The sequence below is a fragment of the Eurosta solidaginis genome, chromosome 2 (assembly GCF_040869045.1).
Source record: "Eurosta solidaginis isolate ZX-2024a chromosome 2, ASM4086904v1, whole genome shotgun sequence".
Classification (NCBI taxonomy): Eukaryota; Metazoa; Arthropoda; class Insecta; order Diptera; family Tephritidae; genus Eurosta; species Eurosta solidaginis.
Window position 1 is genome coordinate 24,117,788 of NC_090320.1, and position 27,106 is coordinate 24,144,893.

The following is a 27,106-nucleotide window of genomic DNA, read 5'->3' on the forward strand; positions in this document are numbered from 1 at the left end:
TGTACCCGATAAATAGTTGTCCCGGTATCGCATAATTTTTTGCAGTGTTATGCACATTAAATTCAAAAAAGGGTTTTTTTCTTTTGTATTGATAACTGAAAAACTAGTTTTTTGTTGTTTTCCCATTTTGTGTGTTTTTTCGATTTGGTGTCTTTTTTTTTAACAAGTGGCACCATCGTCATAAGTACAAAGTAGAGAGCGCAGTGAGCGTAAAATTCTCTTTGAAATTTGCTCATGTATTGACTGTTGATCGCTGTTGAAATTACCAGTAAGATCAGTTGTGTTAACAAAAAAATCAGTTAGATTGATTAGGAATCTGTCAATTTTACAGAATTTAGTTAACTTAAGAGCGACAAAGAACTCGGTCGAATTAACCATAATTCGATCCATTTCACCGAATCTCCGTTAAGTCAAGAACAACAGAACCGATTTGTTGATTTTACTAGCACCTTTTCTTTCAGTGTACAAATATGTGGTATGCATTGGATATGTCTTTCTCAGCAAAAACTTTGTCCCAGAACTCAAATCGTAGGCTTTGATTAAGCAAACCGAAATTAATCTTGGTGAAATTTGAACTTACATTTCTTCTATTCACGTTTTTTTTGCGAGCAATGTTTATTACTATATCAGTCATAGTATGGTCGGAAATTTTGAGATTAAGGTTTATGCCGGAAATAAAATTAGAAGTACTACAGCTGCTGCGACCAAAAACTCGATGCAGCTTCCAGAAACACTACGAGTAGATTCATTCAAGAATAATGTTAACCCATGTTTAGCCATAAGCGTAAAAAGCTATTAGTTGAATAATGTTGAAATAAAAACGTATTAACAAAGCACGCACCCCACGACACTGCGAAAACACGTCCGCACACAACGAAGTCAAAACTGTACTGTAGCCAGCTAGTATATCTTTCTGACGCGTAGTTTTAGATCCGTGCCATACTGGTGGTGCATAAAATATAATCGAGCTTATTACGTTGGATAATAGCCGACAACTTCACTTACCCTAGAAACTCTCTATCCCACCGCCCTGAAATGGTCTTTAAGAGTTAGTTTTGAGTCAATATTTACTCATAAACATTTAAAGGAAAGGCTTTGATTTTTGCTTCATTCGCTTTGAGCTCACCGAAACCACTTCTGTCTTATTGCTAGCCATATCCAGCACCGTGCTCGTCAGTCATTCCTTCATTCTTCACACGGCGTCATTACATAATAATTGGAGCAGATCAAGTTTCTTGGCCACTGCTACCACGACAATATCATGTGACAGCCCCAATATATTCTGAGAATGGACAATAAATGCCTTTCAGTGGCAAGTCATATTCAAAATAAAAATATGTTAAGCCATTTTTTCCGTGTATTTCTGTGTATATTCACCACACTTTCTACGCCACACAGCTACATATACATACATACATACACCTTCAATAAGGATATAAATATGTATATAGTGAACATGCCTTTATTTTGAATGTAAATTGTGGTTGCTTTATTTTGCTGACCCTACCAAAAAGCTTTCGTGTAACGTAGAAAATGTTGGGTGTCATTGAGCTTTTGAAATCTGTACTTCGGCCGTCGAGAGTTAGTGCAATGATGCCGCATGTGGCAGAGGATAAGGCGCGCGCAGCATCAGTCGGTTTTTGTCTCGACAACGGTGTGGTTGTATCACAAACAGCGAAAACGTGGAGGTTAAAAAGAATTGAATTGAATTTTAATATAAAACAAACAAAAAAGTCTGAAAAAAACAATACGGGTTGAAGTTTAAACGGAAAGCTGATTATGTATTAAAATGAGTTTAAACGGAAAGAAAAAAATTAAAAATGGAAAGTGACGAAATTTTACGAAAAAATTTAATTATAAAAAGTGTTAAAAAAATTGCAAAAGAAATATAAAAATTTTCATAAGCATGAAGTGCAAATGTGTGCGTTAAGTGAGTTAAAAAAATTTTTTTTTGTTAATTGAGAAAAAAAAGTACTAAAATTTAAAAAATCTTACAGTTATTGTTGTGATTGTTGTACGTTTGGGCATAGCATGGTTTGGCACAGTGAAGTGAATGTGAAGGAAGCAAATTACGTTTACAGCAGCATTCGAATTTAGGCATCGAGTGCACGCCACTTCAAAATGTTTAAAAGTTAACACATACATGTATACTTGGCACATATTCTCTTATATGTACCCAACAAACACTGAAAACAAAAATCTCAAATGTTTGAGAAAAACATTGATTCTCAGTTTGATATTTTACATTATTTATCATTTGAATTAAACTATTTTCTCAACTTTTTCTCAAACGTTGGTCTTCAACTTGAGACTAATTTGAGACATACTTGAAAATTTTTTTCTCTCAAATGTTTGAGAAAACATTAATTCTCAGTTTGATGTTCAGCATTATTAATCATTTGTTCTTCAACTTGAGAATGGTTTGAGATATACTTGCATTTCACCCATTCTGGTTGAAAACCATCGATATCATGGAATAGTTTCGTTAATAATAATGTGAATACTTTTTGCGCCAATGTTTCTAAATTTTAAAGTACATAATAAGTGTTCATGAAACCCAAAAATAAAATAAAACATAGCACAACATGCTTATTTTACATCAATGCTATCGATAGTGTCGTCGATAGTGTCGTTGTCAATTCGTCGATCTGTAATTTGCATACTTTAGCTGGAAATGTAAACAAGCGATTTTATTGAGTGAATTTGGACATAAAGTGGAAAAATAAGGAAGCATTTATACATTTTAATAATATTAAGTGATATTGTACTACATTATGCATAAATCTAAACGAGTTAAAAGTGAAGTGAGGCAAATAATAAATTTCCTTAGTGAAAGTGGCACAACAGTGGATTCCATTTCGTTTCGCTTTATTCTCGTTCGAGAAAAAGTTGAGAATCCAAAAATTCCCAAAATGGCTCGAGAATGCTATCAACGGTTATTTGAAATGCATTTTAAAACTAACGTTTGAAATGTGAGAAATGGACTGATTCTCAAATGTATCTCAAACTGAGAATTGACAAAAATGTTTATTGGGTATGTACAAATATGGAGTACATATACATACATACATATGTAAATATGCATATCTGCATAAACGGCAATGAACTTAACAAAGTGTCGTATGACTTCGATAGCAATTATTAAAGTCCAGTTAAACAGATTACTTACTTACTTAAAACGGTAGATACCAATAAGAAATTTTGTTGAGAAAAATTGGTTACGACAGTCCAACAAGGCGCAAAAGTCGCTTCCTCGCTCTGCTAACTGGCGCCAATTGGTCACATCAGGAGAATTTAAATCGTCTTTCATCCCGGTCTTTCCAGCGGAGAGGGGTTCACCCTCTTTCTCTGCTTTCATAGGCTGGTTTCGATAGAGAGAAACACTTTCTTAGCCTAGCGTCGTCTTTCATTCGCATAACATCTCCTAGCCAGCGTAGCGCTGCGTTTTAGTTCGCTTGACCAGGTTGATGTATGCGTAAAGGTCGTACAGCTCATCATTGAATCTTCTTCGGTACTCGCCCTCGTCGAAAATCTTTCGAAAAATGTCTCACTCACTCACTTGGACCATCACACATACCCACCTGGGATACAAAGGAGCTACATACAATGTTTGTATATACAGTTGCGAGCACGAGCATCAGTGAGAATTTTCATCAAATTTTGTCAACCCCGATATGGTCGCCGAGCCTAAAGGCTACGGGATGTCTTCTTATGTTCCCGGAACACCGTCTACATTGTGAGGCGGGAGTACTTCCCATTAGAAAGAGAAATGAATTCAACAACAGTTTCTGTTGAGTATCCAGAAATCTGGACACCCCAACAGATATCTGGTTGAAGAAGCCCTGCCTCTCAGAGACTTAAGAAGTCATCTCCGCAAGCATTGCAAAGAAATGCGGCACCCGAGAACTCAGTCGTATGTTGAAGAAAAAGGTCCTCAATGATATCCACAAAAAGAAGTTGGACCTCTATTGGCAGGAGTTGCCTTTTAACGCCCGGAATACCAGAAAGAGCTCTGTGGTTATGCAGTAAAAAATTCAGCCTTCATGAAAAAACATATCTCAAGGTGTTGTAGTTGATTGACTGCGCCCGGCTCCAAATATAGTCTTATGCAACACCAATTTCCAGCATAAAATGATAAACCAAGCTACTTGGCTTTATTCTGATCGAAGAAAACTAAACCGAACTGATCACGTAGCCACTCACGGCAGAGGTAGCATCAGTGTTGAGATGTCCGCGCTGTTCTGAGGTCAAATATCGTCTGAGAGCACCATAAACACTGCTAGCCTAGAAATCTAACGAAGCATCGTTTTTGTCAATAAGCATAAGTCTGAACTGAGTAGACAATTGAATAGTAAAGTCGTTTGTCGAAAAAGGAAATTACGCTCTATAAGTCCCTTCCTTTATACCTGTAATTAAATCATAGACGGTGTCGAAAAAAAAATAATAATGGATGTCTCTTGGAGTAATCAAAATAAAACTCCCAAGCAATGTTTATTATTTTTCTCGTGATGTCACCATCGAATGAAGCTGTTGATCTGTACATCTTTCCAAACTTCCATCGCGGGGTCATGTTATGCAAATAGATGAAGATACTTCATGATTTTGTTCGTCTTTTAACAATACCGACATCATTTCAACTTGATCCCATTCTGATCCTCAAATTACTCCTAAATAGTTCTGAATTTATCCGAAAAACAACCCCAGAATAGCCCCGAAATGCTACATTAATAGTTTTGTTCGGATACGCAGGTACCCTAAAAGTAAAATTCCATAACCTCAAAGTACCAAAACTTTAAATAACATTACCTCATAGTTCCATAAGCTCACGTTAGGTTAGGTTGAGCTGGCCGGTTAATAAAGATCTCACATAGACTCAATGTGTCCATAGTGTTACCAGAACTTGTTTGACTACCAAACGGTAGAACCTCAATCAGGTGTCGGGGCTTATGTTATAGAATAACTCCGTGCTTTTTGCAAATACTGGACATTTTCTAGGACCTAGCTTTATTGCAGCCTCGAGATCTGACAACTCTGCTGCCCTTAATAATATAGTCTGGCCTAAGCGAAGTTTTTCCAATGGTTCTTTGAATTATAGAACACTTCTTGATGATGTATTGTGTGAGATTATTGCATTAAGCGCCGCCTGACTATCAGTATAGACATTGATAACGTCACATTAAGATAAATTCAAATTACCAATAAAGTGCCCCAATCTCTAAATACCATTAGCTCAAAATATCAAAAGCTGAAAGTGCCATAATCCCCAAATAACAAAACCTCAAAGCATTATAACCTCAAAATATTATATTCTCAAAGTTCCATAGCTTTACTCAGGAAAAGGCTGAATAATATGGCATCAAGTCGCATCAGGTTTCTAGGTTAGGTTAGGTTAAAAGTGGCTGCCCCCAGTAGTGTGAGGGGTAAACTTAGGCCGTCTGGCCCATTTAGATGTCTAATAATTTTAACCAATTTGTCCTTTTGATGTAGCGAAGAATGTTTCCGATTTCCGCAGAGCCAAGTTCTGCTAGGCAGTCGATGAAATGCTTATTCAGACATTCCATACGTGTACTGGCCAGAACAGGGCATTTACAGAGGAAGTGCTCGAAGCTTTCTATCTCCTCTTCATACCTGCAGCTCCGAAAAAAATCGTTGGTTGGAATTCCCATGCGTTCGCCGTGTATTCCCTTCAGGTAGTGACCCGTTAGCATCCCGATCAGTTGGGCTAAGGAGAGACGATTGAGTTTAATAAGGAACCTAGTTCCAGTTAACATTTAGGCTAGTCCAGGTTTGTTTGGACACCTCGCATGTGGGTTTTGCCTTCTTGGTAAAAAGTGATATGAGCCAGCAAGAGGGGGACCAATGTCCTTCAGCTGGCTTAGCTCTGTCTGCTCAGTAGCCTTCCTCGCTAGTTCATCGGCAGCACAGTTTCCGTGTACACCGCTGTGACCTGGGACCCATACAACAGCTGTTTCGCACCACGATGCAAGTTCGTTTAGGGTCTGCCCGCATTCTATTGCTAATTTCGATGCAGTGTTCTTGCCTTGAAGCGCTTTTATTGCCGCTTGACTGTCAGAGTAAATTGCCACGGATTTGGGATTCTAAGAGAGCAGCCTCCATTATTGCAGTTTATTACGCCTGAAAGAAGCTACAGTGGCTTCCGCCCTAAGCTTAGGGAAAGTGAAAGATCCTATGAATATATTCCACTACCCACATTATCATTTAGCTTGGAGCCATCCCTGAAGATGGTTGTGCACTCTGCGTCTAGGTTAGTGGCGTCATCCCATACGTGCCTCCGAGATTCTGATTGAGAACTTGTTGTCTATAGAGAGGATAGGTGAGGTGTAATCTAGTTGACGTAATGGGGATGGTTCCCAGAATGCTGCCATGGCCGAATCTGATGTCCCTCCAGGGCAGGATAGCGTTCAGCCTCACTGCGCTGCAGCTTGCTTGGAATTTGCCATACAGGTCTATCGGAAGGAAGTTGATCATGACTTCTAGGGCCTTTGTGGGTGTAGACGGGAGTGCCCCTGAAATGAGCGTTGCTGCTGACCGCTGCACACTGGTCATCTTCGAAACTAAAATGTACCTTTCAAGTGCTGACCACCATACTGTGATGCCGTAGTATAAAATATATCGTACGACCGCAATATATAGCCAGTGTCAGGTTTCTACCATATCATCCATTATGAAGCTGCAATAAGTGACTGGTAAGCATTAACTTTCATGGAACAGTGCTCTCATAAAATACCAATAGCCAGCGATAGAGGAGCTTTAGTGAGTTCAATGTAGTAATCTTCGTAAAATAGTTCGAGGAAATCGGGGTGAATTCAGTCATCTGCAGATCAGCCTCACAATATCACAGTTGAGGTCAGAGACATAATTAGCTCCTGGCTAATTGAGCCGCAAGACTAAGTTATTAGTATAGCTTTTATTGTTCTGAATTCTTGTTCTTCCAATCCTTGCTAACAAGTAGCCTAATATTACAACTCAATATAGTTATCCCGAACTTTCGGTGTGTGGCAGCATATATTAATTGTGACCTTTTATAAAAAAGTTAAACTTCCGGCTGTTGGGAATGACAAATCTTAAAAGCACATTTCTATTTTACTTCTCCACAGATAAACCCTACGTGTGAAGTTTACCTTTATCATTACCCGTCTGTCAAGCTTTTTTCTACACTTAAATATGTGTAGGATTTTTTTGAATGTCCCAACAGCAGCATTCTGCGAAAGTTTATAGTGTCAGCTAAGCCAATAAATTTATGCTAACGAGCTGTGCTAGTTACGCAAAACACAAAATGTCACGAAAATTTACTCTAACATAAAACTTGTCTACTATGCGGCCACCGTGGTGTGATGGTAGCGTGCTCCGCCTACCACACCGTATGCCCTGGGTTCACACCCCGGGCAAAGCAACATCAAAATTTTAGAAATAAGGTTTTTCAATTAGAAGAAAATTTGTCTAAGCGGGGTCGCCCCTCGGCAGTGTTTGGCAAGCGCTCCGGGTGTATTTCTGCCATGAAAAGCTCTCAGTGAAAACTCATCTGCCTTGCAGATGCCGTTCGGAGTCGGCATAAAACATGTAAGTCCCGTCCGGCCAATTTGTAGGGAAAAGCAAGAGGAGCACGATGCAAATTGGAAGAGAAGCTCGGCCTTAGATCTCTTCGGAGGTTATCGCGCATTACATTTATTTTTATTTTTTTACTATGCAGTTTTGTGTATGCGAATAGTTTATCATGCTGGCTTTGTACTAAAGAAATTCAGATATTCAACATTTAAAAAGTGGAGCGTGTAATGTAGCATGGGAAAGAAGAACAAGTGGTAGGGAAACAAAAAAGAAAACAAGATAATGTTGAGCTGCCTATCCAAATGACAAAATGGCAACAAAACAACAGCTGACACAATAACAGCGGTAGTGGAAAGTCGGAGAAGGTAGAAAGAACAAAAAAAGGAAGAACTAAAGAAAATGTAAAAAAAAAAAAAACAAATGACGTTGCGGAATCAATTATTCGACTTTACCATGTGACTCTTCCTTTCCTTTGATATGTGTACATAAACAATTACATACATACATACCTATACAAGCATTCACATTTTGAAAGGATGAGCAATCATCCGTGTATGCATCAATTTGCAAAAGTTACTATATACTCATTCTTATGCATTGGTATATAGGTATGTCACATATTAGACTGGCTTGCTACCCATATGATTTTGAAGAGTAGCAAAATTCTGTCCCTAACTTTAGAGCCTATGTTGGAGGGTCTCAAAAAATTAAACAAAATTGTTTTGGGCCTTTGGAAATAACGCCGAAATTTAACTTGATATGCCATTATATTTGCCTCGAGAAACTCTATAACTCCTTTTTAATGCCCTCTTCTCATGCTCAAAGCAAAAATTATGGCATATGAGAGTTAAAAAAAAAAAAAAAAAATCGGTTTTATTTGCAAAATTTTCCTAAACCATGTCAATTTTTTTTCGACCTAGTCTAAAGGTTATGCATATAAGAATTGTTAAATGATGCTCCTTAGTTATAGTTACCTCTACTTATTTTACGTATATTAGGATGGACAAAGTTGGCCTTTTTCAAATAGATCATGCATTGAGAAGAAACAAGATTGTCTTGTCTTTGTTTTATTTTTATTTTTTGTTTAATGTTTTTTTTATTTATTTTTTTGTTTGTTTTTTTCCCCTTTCCCCTTTTTGTACATTTTCTTTTTATTTTCGTTTACTCTTTTCTTTTTCTTTTTTCTCTTTTTTTCGTTTTATCATTTTATATCTTTTTATATTTCTTTATCTCCATTCTTCGTTTTTTTAATTTTTTCCTTTCTGCTTTCCTTTTTTTATTCTTTTCTTTTTTCGTTCTCTTCCTTTTTACTTTTTATTTAAATTTTTACTTTTCTTTTTGTTTTAACTTTATTTTTCTTTATCTTTGCTTTTCTATCTCTTTTCTTATTTTACATTTTTCTTTTTGATTTTGTTTCCCATTTTCATTTTATTGTTATTGTTTCTTCTTTTCTTTTTCCTTTCCATTTCTTTACCTTTTCCTTTTTCTTTATTTTCTTCCCGTTTCCCTTGATTCTTCTTGGTTTTGTTTTCTCCTTTTTTATACTCAGCGTGCTTTGCACACAGAGTATATTAACTTTGATTGGATAACGGTTGGTTGTACAGGTATAAAGGAATCGAGATAGATAAAGACTTCCATATATCAAAATCATCAGTATCGAAAAAAAATTTTATTGAGCGGCACCGCCCACTTTTAAAAGAAGGTAATTTAAAAGTTTTGCAAGCTGTAATTTGGCAGTCGTTGAAGATACCATGATGAGATTTGGCAGGAACTTTACCCCTATTACTGTATGTGTGCTAAATAAAAATTAGCAAAATCGGATGAAGAACACGCCCACTTAAAAAAAAAATAGTTTAAAGTCAAATTTTAACAAAAAATTTAATATCTTTACAGTATATAAGTAAATTATGTCAACATTCAACTCCAGTAATGATATGGTGCAACAAAATACAAAAATAAAAGAAAATTTCAAAATGGGCGTGGCTCCGCCCTTTTTCATTTCATTTGTCTAGGATACTTTTAATGCCATAAGTCGAGCAAAAATGTACCAATCCTTATGAAATTTGGTAGAGGCTTAGATTCTAGGACGATCACTGTTTTCGTGAAAATGGGCCAAATCGGTTGAAGCCACGCTCAGTTTTTATACACAGTCCACCGTCTGTCCTTCCGCTCGGCCGTTAACACGATAACTTCAGCAAAAATCGATATATCTTTACTAAACTCAGTTCGCGTACTTATTTAAACTCACTTTATCTTGGTATAAAAGTGGGCGAAATCCGACTATAACCACGCCCACTTTTTCGATATCGAAAATTACGAAAAATTAAAAAATGCAATAATTCTGTACCAAATATGAAAAAAGAGATGAAACATGGTAATTGGATTGGTTTATTGACGCAAAATATAACTTTAGAAAAAACTTTGTAAAATGGGTGTGACACCTACCATTTTAAGTAGAAGAAAATGAAAAAAGTTACCCAGGGCGAAATCAAAAGCCCTTGGAATCTTGGCAGGAATACTGTTCGTGGTATGACATATAGAAATAAATTAGCGGTACCCGACAGAAGATGTTCTGGGTCACCCTGTTCCACATTTTGGTCGATATCTCGAAAACGCCTTCACATATACAACTAAGGGCTACTCCCTTTAAAACCCCTCATTAATACTTTTAATTTGATACCCATATCGTACAAACACATTCTAGAGTCACCCCTGGTCCACCCTTATTGCGATATCTCGAAAAGGCGTCAACCTATAGAACTAAGGCTCACTACGTTTTAAATAATCATTAACACCTTTCATTTGATACACATGTCATACAAACACATTCCAGGGTTACCCTAGGTTAATTTTGCTACATGGTTATTTTCCCTTATTTTGTCTCCAAAGCTCTCAGCTGAGTATGTAATGTTCGGTTACACCCGAACTTAGCCTTCCTTACCTGTTTTATTATACTCAGTTGAGCAGAGCTCATAGAGTATATTAAGTTTGATTGGATAACGGTTGGTTGTACATATATAAAGGAATCGAGATAGATATAGACTTCCATATATCAAAATAATCAGGATCGAAAAAAAATTTGATTGAGCCATGTCCGTCCGTCCGTCCGTTAACTCGATAACTTGAGTAAATTTTGAGGTATCTTGATGAAATTTGGTATGTAGGTTCCTGAGCACTTATCTCAGATCGCTATTTAAAATGAGCGATATCGGACTATAACCACGCCCACTTTTTCGATATCGAAAATTTCGAAAAACCGAAAAAGTGCGATAATTCATTACAAAAGACAGATAGAGCGACGAAACTTGGTAGATGAGTTGAACTTATGACACAAAATAGAAAATTAGTAAAATTTTGGACAATGGGCTTGGCACCGCCCACTTTTAAAAGAAGGTAATTTAAAAGTTTTGCAAGCTGTAATTTGGCAGTCGTTGAAGATATCATCATGAAATTTGGCGATATTTCGAAACGGCATCCACCTATAGAACTAAGGCTCACTCCTTTTATAATACTCATTAGCAGCTTTCATTTGATACACATATCGTACAAACACATTCTAGAGTCACCCCTGGTCCACCTTTGTGGCGATATCTCGAAACGGCGTCCTCCTATGGAACTAAGGATTACTCCCTTTTAAAATACTCATTAACACCTTTCATTTGATATCCATATCGTACAAACGCATTCTAGAGTCAACCCTGATCCACCTTTATGGCTATATCCCTAAATGGCGTCCACCTATAGAACTATGGCCCACTCCCTCATAAAATACTCTTTAATGCCTTTCATTTGATACACATGTCATACAAACACATTCCAGGGTTTCTCTCGGTTCATTTTCCTACATGGTTATTTTCCCTTATGTTGTCACCATAGCTCTTAACTGAGTATGTAATGTTCGGTTACACCCGAACTTAACCTTCCTTCCTTGTCTGTATTTAATTAGCGTGACAGGCTCATATTGCTTTATACAATTGTTTTTGTTATTGATATTAGAGAAAAATTACAAAGTTTACAAACGGCGATGGTTTCTGAACTTCACTTCTACATCAGCTAGATTCTCAGAAGCTGAGTATTGAACTCGAAATCTCCAACATTCTTTTTTGATTTTTCGCTTCCTTTTAATTAGTTTTATATTCAGCGTGCTTTCCACACAGAGTATATTAACTTTGATTGAATAACCGATGGTTGTACTGGTATAAAGGAATCAAGATAGTTATAGACTTCCTTATATCAAAATCATCAGTATCAAAAAAAAATTTCATTGAGCCATGTCCGTCATTCCGTCTGTCCGCCCGTCTGTCCGTTAACACGATAACTTGAGTAAATATTGAGATATCTGCACCAAAGTTGGTACACGAGCTTATCTGGACCCAGAATAGATTGGTATTGAAAATGAGCGAAATCGGTTGATAACCACGCCCATTTTTTATATATATAATATTTTGGAAAACACAAAAACCTGATTATTTAGTAAATACACCTAGAATGTTGAAATCGGACGTATGGACTGATATTGAGACTTTTGATAAAAATTTGAAAAAAAAAATTTTTTTAATGGGCGTGGCACCGCCCACTTGTGAAAAAATCAATTTTACTGTTGGGGATAGGTCCTTGGAGCGTAATTAATAAAACACGTTTTAATATAATTGAGTTTATTGAAAGACTAAAAGAATATTGTGCATAAGAGATACAATACATCAAAGGAGTAATAAGATGTAGAGTTGCATTTAAAGGTACGATCTATTCGTAGTGTAATCCTGAACCGGTTACTTTTCAACACTCTTCCTCAACACGAGTAGGTCGTTTACATATGCTTTGAACTCAAACCTAACAATTTTACAAACTTCTCATGTTTAGTTTTATTTAAATTCTTTGTAAGCACATCAGCAATCATCTCATTAGTGCAAGTATATTTAACCTCGATTTGATTATTATTAATTGCTTCTCTAACGAAATGATATTTAATATCTATGTGCTTGCTTCGTGAGTGATAAACCGGGTTTTTCGCTAATTGCTGTGCACTCAAATTATCGCCGTAAACCACAATTGGATTACCAGAATCACATACGCCAATATCTTTCATAAGACTTCGTAAATACACTGCTTCTTTTGCAGCTGATGCCAATGCGATGTATTCTGCCTCTGTGCTGCCGAGGGCTACGCTGTTTTGTCGCTTACTTTCACACGAGATTGCACTACCACCCATGAAGAATACATACCCCGTGTACGATTTACGGTCGAGAGTATTGCTGCGCCAATCGGCATCTACGAATCCCTCTATAGGTTTGCCATTACAACGGTATACTAGTTTGTAGTCTTCAGTCATTGCCAGGTATCTTAAAATATGCTTGATACCAGATTCGTGCTCTTTATGCGGATTTTGATTTCGCTGTGCCAGCTTAGAAATTGAATGGCATATATCTGGCCTTGTATAAATAGCGAGATACATTAATGCACCGATTGCTGATTGGTAACTTGTAACATCTATTTTAGCACACGACTCACTAGTGCATCCTCTTTGAAAACCTGCGTCTAACGGTGTCTTCGCTACTCGACAGCTTGTCATATTGTATTTTTCTAAAATCTCTCTAACATACAGTGATTGCCCAACTGAGATGTTTCCCATCTCGCCTTCTCTAGTGATCTCCATTCCTAAGAAATAAGAAATGGGACCCTTATCGATGCACTCAAAACTTCTTGATATCTGTGATTTAATCGCCAAGAGATCATCTTTGTTTTGGGAGCTAATGATCAAGTCATCTACATATACAGCAATGAGACTTAAATCACCTTGGTTACCCATTCTGTATAAACAACGCTCATTATTACATGCCTCGAACCCAATTTTCTTTAAAACTTCATCCAATTTTTGGTTCCACTCTCTTCCGGATTGTTTCAGTCCATTTGATGAGTGTACATTTTGAGCTCTGCCGCTAATGCCAACACCATACGAATTGTAGCGTAACGTACTACCGGAAAAAATATCTCAGTGTAATTTACACCGAATTGTTGGCTACAGCCCTTTGCGACTAAACGCGCCTTAAATCGTTCAACGCCACCATTTTTGTCGTTCTTTACGTTGAAAACCCATTTACACCCGATTGCCTTTTCGCCAGTTGGTAAGTCAACTAACTGCCACGTTTGATTTCGCACCAAAGCATCATATTCGACTTTCATCGCCTTTGCCCACTTTGCTTTCAGCTTCTTTCACCGTTTGAGGAATTTCGATTTCGCACGCACTTTGCATCATATTTACCGAATTATATACTTTTCGTGGGCGCCCAGGCTTTCCAGTACGTACAAACTTCGGCCTACCTCGACCAATTTGCGCAGGAGATTCTTCCTCCTTGGTCGGAGTTTCACAAAAACTGTCTTGGTAGTCGCTGCCTGAATCAGAGGATGTCTTCGCCTCTTCAAACAAATCGCCGCTGTCATTTGCTTCATCTTCACTCAATACTTTAGATGATTTCGCTTTAGTAATTTGTTCACGATTTTCAGTGGATAAGACGTCAGAAAAATCTACTAATTCATGTTTATTCATCGGTAAAAACTTTACATCGCGTTTCTCTACTATCATGCGCTGTTCTGAATCATACAAGCGATACGCTTTCGACGTTAGTGAATAACCTACCATAACGTACTTCTTTCCTTTAGGCTTGAATTTACTTTTGTTCACTTGATTCAACGCAATTGCTTCTGAGCCGAACACTCTTAAAAAATTTACAACTGGCTTTCGCCCAGACCAAGCCTCGTAAGGCGTCATATTATTTAATGCCTTTGTAGGCGATATGTTTCGCAGAAATACTGCCGTATTAACTGCCTCTGCCCATAAACACTCGTGAAGCCCACTCTGAAGCAACATGGTACGTACCATCTCAACTATGGTACGGTTGGCCCTCTCAGCGACCCCGTTCTGCTGCGGCGTATACGGCACTGTCAGCTGTCGTTTTATGCCACACTCATTTAAATATTTATCAAACTCTTTATTTACGAACTCACGTCCATTATCGCTTCGTATTACTTTAATTCTTTTTCCAGTCTGGCGCTCTACCAAATTTGCAAACATTTTAAATTTTTCTAAGACTTCTTCTTTAGACTTAAGAAAATAAACAAACATGCGCCTGGATTTATCGTCTATGAAATTTAAGAAATAACGCGCACCACCAAGCGATTTTGTACGAAATGGGCCACACACATCTGTGTGTACTAATTCTAAAATTTCTTTTGCTCGGTTTTCCGTACTCTTCGGAAAAGGTTTTACGTTTATTTTGCACCGTGCACATACTTCGCACTCAATGTCTTTAGCGAACGTCACTTTGTCAATTCCGCGCACCATGTCTTTATTTATTAATTCTTGTAAACTACCGTAGTTCAAATGTTCATATCGCTCGTGCCACGAAATTGCTTTTTCATTTGAAGAATAAAAACATTTGTTGCTATTTCGTTTGCTATTGCTTTTGCTACTGCATCGAAATACAAAAAGTTTGTTTACCTTCATGGCGCTCAACACTATTTCATTTTTGCTAATTATTTTTGCGCTATTTTTATCAAACATTACTTGTAGACCATTTTCTACAGCTTTAGTGTAGAATAATATCACTCTCTTTATATCTAATTCGCACTTCACCCACACCTTCTGCGTAAATGAAATTGTCTCCCGCTAGACTAATTTTCTCTTTGTGATGTTTGAGTGAAATAAACAAATTTTTGTTGCAACACATATGCGCTGTCGCGCCGCTGTCAAGAAGCCAAGTCGAGTTGTCAAACACACTAGCTTCTGCTGCTGCTAACATCGTAAATGAATGCTCATTTCTCTTCGTTGCTCTCTGATCGTTCTTATTGGATTTCAAGTTGCAGTTTGCAGCGTAATGACCGCGCTGCCCACACTTATAGCATTTGACATATTTCTATTTCTCTTATACGTTGAAGTTTCCCCTTTTTCTGTATTCTTTGACCACAAAGCAAAGGCTTGCGATTCCCCTTCGGATTCAGCTGAACCGCGTTTTGTCTGCTTCTTTCGCTCGAACTCTTCTAGAAGTTTAACCTTCAAATTCGTCAATGTCGGCAACGTGTCTCTTGTCTCCATCGCAACAACAAAATGTTCGTACTGCTTTGGTAGACTTGACAGTAGACTTATTGTAACTAATTCGTCTTTAATTTCAATTCCGACTTCGGTTAACTTTTTTACAACGCAAGTAAAGTCATTTAAATATTTAGACATATTTTCGCTGTCACTTAGCTTCATACCGAGAAGCTTCTTATATAACGACACCTTGTGTACAGGTCCACTTGGCTGATGCAAATTTTCTAGAGCCTTCCACGCTTCAGTTGATGTTTTGCATTGCTTTATGTGGTTGAGTTGCGACGCTTTTACACTAAGAGTAATTGTGGCCAAAGCCTTCTCATCAAGCGCTTCCCACTCGGATGCATCATTTTCAGGCTTTACAACTTTTTCGCTCACTATGTGCCATAGTCCGGCATGTATTAGGACACTTTTCATTTGTACCCGCCATGAGTCAAAATTCTTTTCATCGAGCTTCTCAATTTGATATAGCGAGTTCATTTTTGCTTATATCTTTCTTTAAAACGCGACACACCCGTTTTAATTTATTTATAAACGTCTTAATTACTTTCGCGGACTGTGTCCTGGGCCCATAACCAATGTTGGGGGATAGGTCCTTGGAGCGTAATTAATAAAACACGTTTTAATATAATTGAGTTTATTGAAAGACTAAAAGAATATTGTGCATAAGAAATACAATACATCAAAGGAGTAATAAGATGTAGAGTTGCATTTAAAGGTACGATCTATTCGTGTTGTAATCCTGAACCGGTTACTTTTCAACATTTAATTAATCATAAATCAAAAACCGTTAAACCCATCGTAACAAAATTCGGCAGGGAGATTGCCTTTACTATAAAGAATGCTTTGAAGTAAAATTAACGAAATCGGTTAAGGACCACGCTCACTTTTATATAAAAGATTTTTAAGAGGGTCGTGGACAAATAAAATAAGCTATACCTTTGCAGTGGTATTTCATTTCCCAAGAGGATTTATAACAATAAATAGGAACAACTTCAAATTAAAAAAAATGGGGGTGGCACAGCCCCTTTTATGACTAAGCAATTTTCTATGTTTCGAGAGCCATAAATCGAAGAAAAATTAACAGATCGTAATAAAATTGTGTACATATATTTTCTTCACAGCAGAAAATATTCCTAGTAAAAATGGACGGGATCGGTTAAAGACCACGGCAACTTAGGTATAAAACAAGTTTGAAAGGGTCGTAGACTAGAATAATAAGCTATAACTTAGCAAGAAATAGTTGTGAATCAATGATATTTCACTTATCAAGTTTTATAGTAAGAGGAATGGGGAGACGAGAAAAGTAATTTATCTGAAATGAAATCTACAATTGAAGCTTACGCTGAGTATATAATGTTCGGTTACGCCCGAACTTAGACATCTTTACTTGTTATTCTTGTTTTCCTTCTTATTTTCCATTTTCTGCTTCTGCTTCTGCTTCCGCTTCTTTTTCTCTTTTTCTTTTTATTTTAGTTCTCATTTTTCCTCTCTGTTTCCTTCTTTTACAACATTTGCTCAAGTAAACCTTTAAAATATTATCCATCCTAATACTCGTATCGACACCCCCCATTTTTTTTAACAACCATCAACTCTAGACTTGTTATCATTTCGAGACTCATTTTAAACTTACTCACTCCCATTTACTTTTGATATTCCTACACATTCTTTGGCAGCATTTCAATGGGAAGTTGACGTTTTTATTGTACCTAAGGGTGAACTGCCAATCTGGTAATAGTGTGCAAAAAGAGGAGTGCGTGAATCAATGTTTTTGCAACAGTAACAACTAACAAGTACATTGTACAAAGGACCCTACATATACATACGCAACGTATGAATGTATGTAAATAAATCATTATTCACCAAAAATGTACAAAGGTATGTACCAGGGAGTCTTGCCTGCCACAAAGTCTATAAAACATATTGAAACTTCTTCTTCTTGCGTTTTGCTGTTAAATGCCCTCAACGGACTTGTGGGGTAAGCAAGCATAAATGTTAGGGGGCGTACAAGAAATCTGATGTTGCGTATACGTACAGGTCGACTTAAAGTTTTTGCTGCCAGTTGTGTTGTCTGGAAAAGGTGGCAAAGGTTAAATATGCGGGGATGTAAACAAATGCTGTTTGATTTGATAATGATTTCGATGATATTTTTTATTAAATTTATTTTTTATTTAAATTTATTAAATTTATTTTATTAATTTTTTATTAAATTTTATAAATTTTTATTAAATTTAGCCCCTCTGGGTATGCCCTAAAATATTGCGCCAATTTGATTACAGAGACGGGCAACAGAATAAATGGACGAATATATAGATGGTACGTGGATGGAAAATCCAACGGTATATTTAATATAAGTGGCTAGGTGAAAATAATAAGGGACAGTAATTTTAAAATTTTTCGAATCTTTGAAATTTTTTATTAATTTAGAATAGTCTTTCCACTCTTTCTTCTTTTAAGCAACGGAAATAACTGTTTGAGAATCATTCCAGAAAGAATATTTAATATTTTTTTTGGAAAATATAAAATTATTCTTCTTCTTATTTTCTCTTCTGAAATTCTAGAAGTATTTAAAAGCTATTCAGGATATTTCTTCAAGTTTTTTTTTTCAAAATATAAGCTTTTTGTTATATTGCTGCATTTCTTCTCCTTTTTAAGAACTCCAAAAGTTCTGAGAAGCTATTCATAACAACATAATTTTTTTTTATTTTGAATTTTTTCGAATTTTCATTAATTTAGAATAAAATCTTTCCTCTCTTTCTTCTTTTAAGCAACATAGAAACTTTTTTTAACTGTTTTGGAACTATCCCAGAAATTTTTAAAAATTTTTTAGAAAAATATAAAATTGTTCTTATTCTTATTATCTCTTCTGAAATTCTGGAAGTATTTAAAAGCTTCTTAGCATCTTTTTTCTAGTTTTTTTCAATTATAAATTTTTTGTAATAAGTATTGCAGAGTTTTTTTCCTCTTTAAGAACTCCAGAAGTTGTGATAAGCCGCTCTGAACAAGCTTTTACAATTTTTTAAAATTTTAAACTTTTTAGAAAAATTTTGCATAACTCTGATATATTGTGTTTTCCTTCGAGTAAAGTTAGTACTTTTGAAGAGCTACTCATAAAAATTAAAATTAAATACGAAATTAAATTTAATTAAAAACTTTTGACTTCTTGGAAAATTAAAAAATTTAAAGTAATGTTTTTGTTTTGGTGTTTTACCAATTTTTGTTCCTTTCGGAAGCTGGAACTATTGGAAAGCCATACAGTGTGTTTGCAGAACTTTTTTCTTTTATGCCAGAATTCGATAATTCTTGAAAACTACTCAAAAAACTCTTTTCTAAATTTTTAGGTGTTTCCATTTTTTTTGGAAAAATATAGACATTTTTTTAACAATTTTGCGAAATTTTTTACTTAGAGAAGACTGTTGGAAACAGAATGGCTATATTTTCTTGTTTGCATTTTGTCAAATTTTTAAATTTTTTACTTTTTGGAAAAACATTTGTTTCTAGTAATATGGAAGGTTTTTTTCAGAACTATTAGAAAATTACTCAAATTTTTAAATTTTTCGACTTTATACATAAATATTAAATTTTTGGGTATTTTGCTGAAAATTTGTATACTTTTTTGGAAATATTGAAGATCTGGTTTTACAATTGTTTCAAATTTTTTATTTTTGGAAATTTAAAAATTTTGCATAATTTTGCATTTTTTATTTGCATTTTTAGCTTGCAACATCATACTGCCAAAATAGTTTTTCTCATTCTTATGAGGCTGAGGCATGAAGAAAAGTTTTTGACCTTAATTAATTTAAATCGAACTGGGTCGAGCCAACTGCATTTAACAACAAAAGGCATACATTGTCATCGAAAACGCATACATGCAAACACTTGCAATAAAGCTTTTCCGAAGAAAGCAAATGTGCAAAGTAAATAAAAGTTTAAATAAGAGAAATAAATAACAGCGATCAAGAAGAAGATTGAGTGTTTCATGGCAACGATTGAAATTAAATTGAAAAGTTGACCACTACAGCATTTTTGTTTTTTTTGTTGGCAATCCGCATATGTCACTTAAAGATGTTAGTAAAACATTTATACATAGAAATATTTATCTAAAGACATGTGCAGCAAAAAAAAAGTGTGTAAGAAGGGCATTTAGAGATGGTGATGTATTAACAGTTGTGAACATCAAAATAGGAGTGAAAGCTCTTCAGCGAATTTTCGCAATTATTTTCATATTTTCAGCTTATTTTCGTTAGCTTCGATAAAAACTTCAATGAATTGTGAAAGGAAACAATACAAAATAATCTAAAAAACTTTTTCGAAAATGTGCGATAATGCGAAAAAATGTTTAAAAATCTGCATGAAAATTTCGAATTTTTTGTTTTAAATTTTCAGAATTTTTTTTTGAGTACGCAGTTTTTTAGCCCAATCCATTTAAGTATAAAAAACTGGAAATTTTGAGTAGCTCAAAACTCGCTTTGATTTTTGACAATTTTTTTCGGAAGCGTGTTTGTGGGATAAAAAAAAAAAAAAAAACAAAACGCGTAGAAAATCTACAGGAAAAAAAATTGTCAAAAAGCAGCGAGAATTTGAAGGCCCCATAACTCGCACTTTGTCAGATTAAAATTTATTGGGCTATAAAATTGCGTACTCAAAAAAATTCTACAAATTTAAAAAAAAGTTCGTAAATTTCAAAAAAAAAAAAAAAAAATTTTGTACAATTCTCGAATTTTAAATTTTTTTTCGATATGGCTTTTGAGAATGTTTTGCACAGTTTCATTAACACAATTCATTGAAAATTTTCTAAAACTAACAAAAAACAAGTAAGGACGGGACTGTCTTCGGCTGTGCCGAAGATTTCATACCTTTTATGAATGGGGCTGAACAATAATCTTATCCCCTTCGTAATCTCCAAATAATCGGATGTATAAGATAAGAAATATATAGTGAACAGATGTACATTCCTAAACGATTTTTAAGATAAATATAAAATAAAAAATGGCAAAAAACCCCCTTATCTGAATGATCGGTTGTATGGGATATATATTATATATAGCTCCGATCGAAATTATTTTTACAGGATATCTTCTATGATATATTGGAATATATATTACCAAGTTTTACGTTTTTATATTGGAAACTAAGGGAAAAATGGCCTAAAATCGTTCTATCTGAATGATCGGTTGTATGGGATAGGTATAGCTCCGATCAAAGTGATTTTTTCAGGAAATCTTCTATGATATATTAGAATAAATATCACCAAGTTTAACGTTTTTTTATTGGAAATTAAGGGAGAAATTGCCAAAATCTTTCTATCTGAACGATCGGTTGTATGGGATATATGCTATATATAGCTCCGATCAAAGTGATTTTTTCAGGATATCTTTTATGATATATTAGAACATATATCACTGAGTTTCACGTTTATACTTTCTAAATTGCGGTAGGAATGACCAAAATCGTCTTATCTGAACGATCGGTTGTATAGGAGATACGTGTTATAGTGGTCCGATCCTACCGGATCCAACAAATGTCTACTATAATACAAAAATACATCCTTGTACCAAATTTCATTGAGATATCTCAACATTTGAGGGACTAGTGTGAGTTCAAACAGACAGACGGACGGACAGACGGACATGGCTATATCAACTCAATTCGTCGCCCTGATCAATTCGGTATACTTAATGGTGAGTCTGTCTTCTATATTTCTCAACGTTACAAACATCGGAGCAAAGTTAATATACCATTTCATGTTCATGAAAGGTGTAATAAACCAAAGCAGAAAATAGTTTATAATATTTGCTCTGCTATTTTCGTGTTCGTGACTGCACGTGCATATGTACATAGCTTTATAGTTTTTTACTTATTATATGTTGTTAGCATTCTTACATGATCGAGTATATATTGGTAAAGTTGTCAAATGTTAACTCGATAAATAAGTTGTTACAAAAAAAGAACAACAACAACTAAAGAGCCATGTTCATCTAACTGGTCAACAAAGTTAAAGTGACTGTCCAACATTTGGGACAAGTGAAACCAACAAATGCGCACGTAACTTCATATATCATCTTGTAGACATACACACACACACACTCATACATGCTAGCTTCACATACATGCAAGCGCTTACAATAAACATTTAAAAGTTTTCAAACAAAATGCACAAATGCTTACATATAAGAATATCGAAAATATTTGTAAGCTCACGGCACTTAAGCAGAGTTGAATACTTGCACATATACATATATGTGCGTGTGCATGTGTATGTGTTAGGGCATAAACTAGCAGCTGCTACTCTATAAAGTGTATATGCTTTTTATTTTTTATTTATCTTTTGAAATATTGATGCATTCAGACAATTTTGTATAAACGTGATGATGCATACAAAGTAGATTCTTTGCAATTGATTCAAAATATTGCTCTGCTGTGCTTTTAAAAGTCACAAACTTTGCAAAATACTGGCATCACTTTCATTTATCGTGACTGTATCATTGATATGTAAAAGGAAAATGATGTTCATATAATTCATTTCGTGCCACATAAGTTAATGCGAATTCAACTTAAATCAAATAGATTTTGTAGCAATGGAAATAAGCTGGTCCTTCCAAATCTACGAGTTGGCTTCAGAATAACTTTTTAGATATTTGGTAGGAGAATAAAGTTTAGCTTTTTCATATTGAAAGTACACTTCAACCACTTTCTGAGGAAACATTTTGACTGGAAGCTTCATTGACATGATAAAAAAATTTTATAAAAATAAAATAAAAAATTTTAAGCACTTCCTTTATATAAATGGACACTAATCAACGAAAAATGTCTCCTTATATAAAGACATATTCTTGCTAAGCTTTGATTATTAAATTTTGACACAGAAATTGCAAGAATATTTATGAGAAGTAAAGATATAAAAGTGAAGCGCACATTACTTGGATTAGAAAGTTGGTAGGAAAGGAGATATTATTAGTCAACCAATTGCGCTCCACCTTTATATTTTTACTTCTCATAAATATTCTTGCAATTTCTGTGTCAAAATTTAATAATCAAAGTTTAGCAAGAATATGTCTTTATATAAGGAGAAATTTTTTGCTGATTTTTGTCCATTTATATAAAGGAAGTGCTTAAAATTAAAAAATATTTTTTTTTTTCTCCTTTTCTTACATTTTCTCGGTGCCTTAACCTATCTGTTAAGTTTTACGCTTTTAGCTCAATGAGAACTTACATAAAAATGCATCCCAAAATTCCGTCCGTTCCATTTGATTTTTCTAAATATCTCAGTCCGTGCGCCCCCCAGCGAAACTTTTTATATTGTGTCATCAGCTGTTATCGACCTCTGAATTAAGTTTGAAATTTCATGTCTCTAACTCATCGAGAAGTTACTTAAAAGCTGGTATGAAAATTTTCAAATTCTTATTTAATTATCTCGACCCGTGCGCCACCTAATGGATTTTTTTCCTTTTGTTGCATTGTCACGGTTTTATAACCTATGTGTAAAGTTTCACGTTTGTAGCTCAATGAGAAGTTACTTAAAAATCGATTACAAGATTTGTATGAAAAGCGGGCAAACATTCAGCCGACCTAATATAAAGAAAGTAAAAAAAAAAATTTTTTTAAAAAAAATAAAATGAAATATAAATTCAATGAAAAAAATGTTTTTCTTAAATCTCGTAACCGCCATAAAAATGATTTTTTAAGAAAAAGGGACCATCAAGTTTCGCTTCTTGGTTGCTGATTTTAACTATTTCATATATAAGGTCACGGAGATCGACCATAAGTAATTTTTATGTCCTTTTATTTTTATTAAAGCCACTTTTTTTACCTCGTGCATAAGAAGCTCACATGGACTAATCAAAATTCTAGTTCCGACCAAAAGATGTCTTTATCCTTCAAGAGGTAATAACGACCCCCAAATTTTTCGCAGCTGACAGAAGGTAAACCCCTTTCTAATACAGTTATTATCCCTAGGCCTCACTGCACTGTGGCCTTTATTTACATCTATTGTGTTTGACCTTTCAACCTATCACTGCATTTGGAGGCTATTAATGTATTCAAGTATATCTGCAGGCTTTTTACACCATTTCACAACGGATTAAGGAGTCACACCAATTAGATTTGCAGAGAATGTGTATAGGCTAGATTAACGTTACTTAGGTGATATCGCGAGTGTCTCTTATAGTACCCAGTTAGAGTTGGTAGCTCCTCTCTGCTTAGATTAATGAGTTAAGCTGCTACTCTGCTGTGAGAATTTTGGCCTGTCTTTGACCAGGATATTCAATCCATTGTTGTCTGAACTGCTTTGTTTTCCAGTTACTTATGGTTTCCCCTGGCTCTGGACCATAGAATTCTGCTTAACAACCCTGCTTGGCTATCTAGTATGCCTGTTTATAACCTGCATGAGATTATTTAGGACTCCAACACATTCATCCCCCAGCCTGGGATTAATTATATCGTACTGCAAGACACGCAAGGCTAGCGGCTGTCTGACATAATGAGGATACTCCTCAAGGATACGGCTCTTCGTGAACATTCTCGACCGCAAACCTCTACTGCATAGATTTCTACCTGAAAAATTGTGAACCTTCTTGAAGCTCGGCCCATTGATGTCAACTCCCGTTTTTCCGTAATCAATCTTCGATTCATCCGTGAACCAGACCTCTGTATCCAAAGAGTTATGTCGACAATGGGCAAATTAAAGTAGCTTGAAATTTTGAACGTAGGGGCTTTTGAAACACGTTATTGCAATACGATATTTCCCATGCATTTTCTACTACAGTTGGTTAGGGAGCTTCATAATCTCTCAGCTGCCATACTCGTTTTACAAGTAACCGTTCGGTAAAAGAATTACCGGTTAACGTTTACGGCGGTATTTCTTACTTATCATAAAAAACTTAGGCAATGCAAAGCAAGGGCAGACATTCCCCGCCTTACGACCTGAACCCATTTCTCATTTGAATATAGCACAGTAACAAGGCAGCTCGCACTTGGAACTTATGTCGAGCTCATGACAAAATTCACCACAAAGGCGTTTCCTTCTAACTTCGAGCCAGATGTGAGCCACTTCAGCATTACATTGCCTCGAATGAGTTCCTCACCCCACGCCTCTTTCGATGCAACATATGGTATGAAGCTACTAAAGGGGCGAGTAAATAATAATTTCAAGGTTGTTTGGATACCAAGAAAGGAGGCCCGTTGCACAGATTCCATACAAAACTGATTGTCGAGCTATGCATGTTTCACCAGACCATTGAAGAGCATGTGCTTGAATACCATCTTATAAAGCCTTGAACACCATTGGTGAGATGTCTCAGATTTTGATGAGTACTCACTTTCAGCAATACAAGGCGGTCGGAGACTTCTTAGCCCTAACGTCGACATTAAGCTTCCAATAAACAACTTCGAGATATTTAGAGTGTATCACAGGTACATCGGCAATCGTGTGCAGCGTGAAAGCATGTATTTTTATTATTACCGTTATATTAAGTCCCTTTTATGTTTGTCCCCTCATTTCCATACGAATTTTTGACCCACGGAAAGTCTTTTTCGGTAACTTCCCGTTGAGCTAGACACTTGATACTTAGAATATAGTTCAGATCTGGGAGACATAACAATGCAAGTGAAAAAAAGTCCGCTAGGTGGCGCACCGATCGACATATAGAGAAATTTAGTTTTAAAATGGAAATTGTGCGATCGACTTTTAGCTAACTTCTCGTTGATCCAGAGACTTGAAACTTAGTACATGGTTTGCGAGTCGATGGCACTACAATTCGTGGAAAACAAAATGTCGCCAGGTGGCAGACGAATCGAGATAAACGAAAACCCCCTGCAAAACGAAGGGAATCTTGCGATCGATTTTTAAGTAACTTTCCGGTGAGCTAGAGACTTGAAACTTGGGCCGTGAGTCAGAACCCGGTGACAATGCAATATTTGATCAAACAAATTTCGCTAGGTGGCGCATAGATCGAGATATTAAGAAAATTAATTTTGATTTCAGAATCTTTCAATCCATTTTTAACTAACTTACCGGTGACCTAGAGACTTGAAACTTGGCACCCAGTTCGAGGCTTGGTGACAATACAATTTACAGAAAAAAAATTCCGCTAGGTGGCGCGCTAAGTGAGATAACTGCAAATCCTTGAAAAACGAGGGGAATCTTGCAATCGATTTTTGAGTAACTTCTCGGTAAGCTGGAGATATGAAACTTGAGCCGGAAATCAGAAACCGGTGACAATGCAATATTTTATCAAAAAACTTCCGCTAGGTGGCGCATGGATCGAGATATTAGGAAAATTAATTCTAGTTTGGGAATCTTTCAATCCATTTTTAACTAACTTCCCGGTTACCTAGAGACTTGTAACTTAGCACATAGTTCGAGACCCGGTGACAATACAATTTGTAGAAAACAAAGTTCCGCTAGGTGGCGTGCTGATTGAGATAACTAAAAATCCCTGGAAAACGAGGGGAATTTTGCGATCGATTTTTGAGTGACTTGTCGGTGAGCTAGAGACTTGAAACTTGGGCCGTGGGTCAAAGTAATAGTTTTAAATTTTTAGTCATAATTCAACAAGACTATGTCTGTATTAAAGGAAAAATTGCCTTCTAATTATTGGTCCATTTATATAAAGGTAGTCGTTAAAATTTTTTTATCATCTTTTTATTTATCTTGCAGTAAAAAAAAAAAACAAATACCGTTTGTCAAGGGTAGACAACCAGCCTTTAGTATTTTTATCTGGATTGCGTTCCCAGAAAACTTCGCGGAGATTGTTCTGGCACACAGAAGTTTGTCCAGAAATTTTACTCAAGCGCCTCGACTTCTTAACCAATTAGCGTTAATTTACCCGTCATCGATATTAAACGTTAACACCTTGACAACAACTTTAGAAAAAGGTGCCCGGCTTCGGTTTCGGATAGGCGCCTGTTTGGCTGCGGCTCTAACTTCTAATCCGTCCTTTCCTCTCCCCCTCTTTCTGCCTTTCTTTGTCTTGCCTTGCCTTATCACATATCAACTTTATCACATACATTGTTCTCATATTATGCGACAGTGTAGTGACGTTACTTACGCTTACATTATTTTTTCCCCATATTGTGAGTAACGATGTTTACACATCAACAAAAAAACTTGTGCAATGGCCTTATAAGATTGCTGCCAGGGCGTATGAGTAACATTTTGACCTATAATGAGAAAGCATGAACTCTGAAAAATGCGTATTTAAAATTGAGTCCGTGGTAAAATTTGCCAATATGCTTTATCAATATACTAAGACTAATTGACCATTCAAAAACAATTACAACAAGTTGTTCGAGTTAAGAGCTGTAGCGGTTGAGCCAATCTTGTAATAAAGCTCACAAACTCACTTAACTTATAAACTAATTCTAGACTTCGAAGAAAATTGAATGTAGTCTTCAATTAACAATGTAATTTAACTTTAAGCGCTTTGCTACCTAATAATTAATAGAACTACATTA

The 27,106-nt window shown here is 35.7% G+C and overlaps 1 protein-coding gene across 7 annotated transcripts in view; it reads left to right on the plus strand.

The window, feature by feature from the left end:
* Nucleotides 1-27,106, plus strand: part of Shawl (Shaw-like) — a 437,991-nt gene that overhangs the window by 107,322 nt on the left and 303,563 nt on the right. The gene's annotated exons all lie outside the window — the stretch shown is intronic.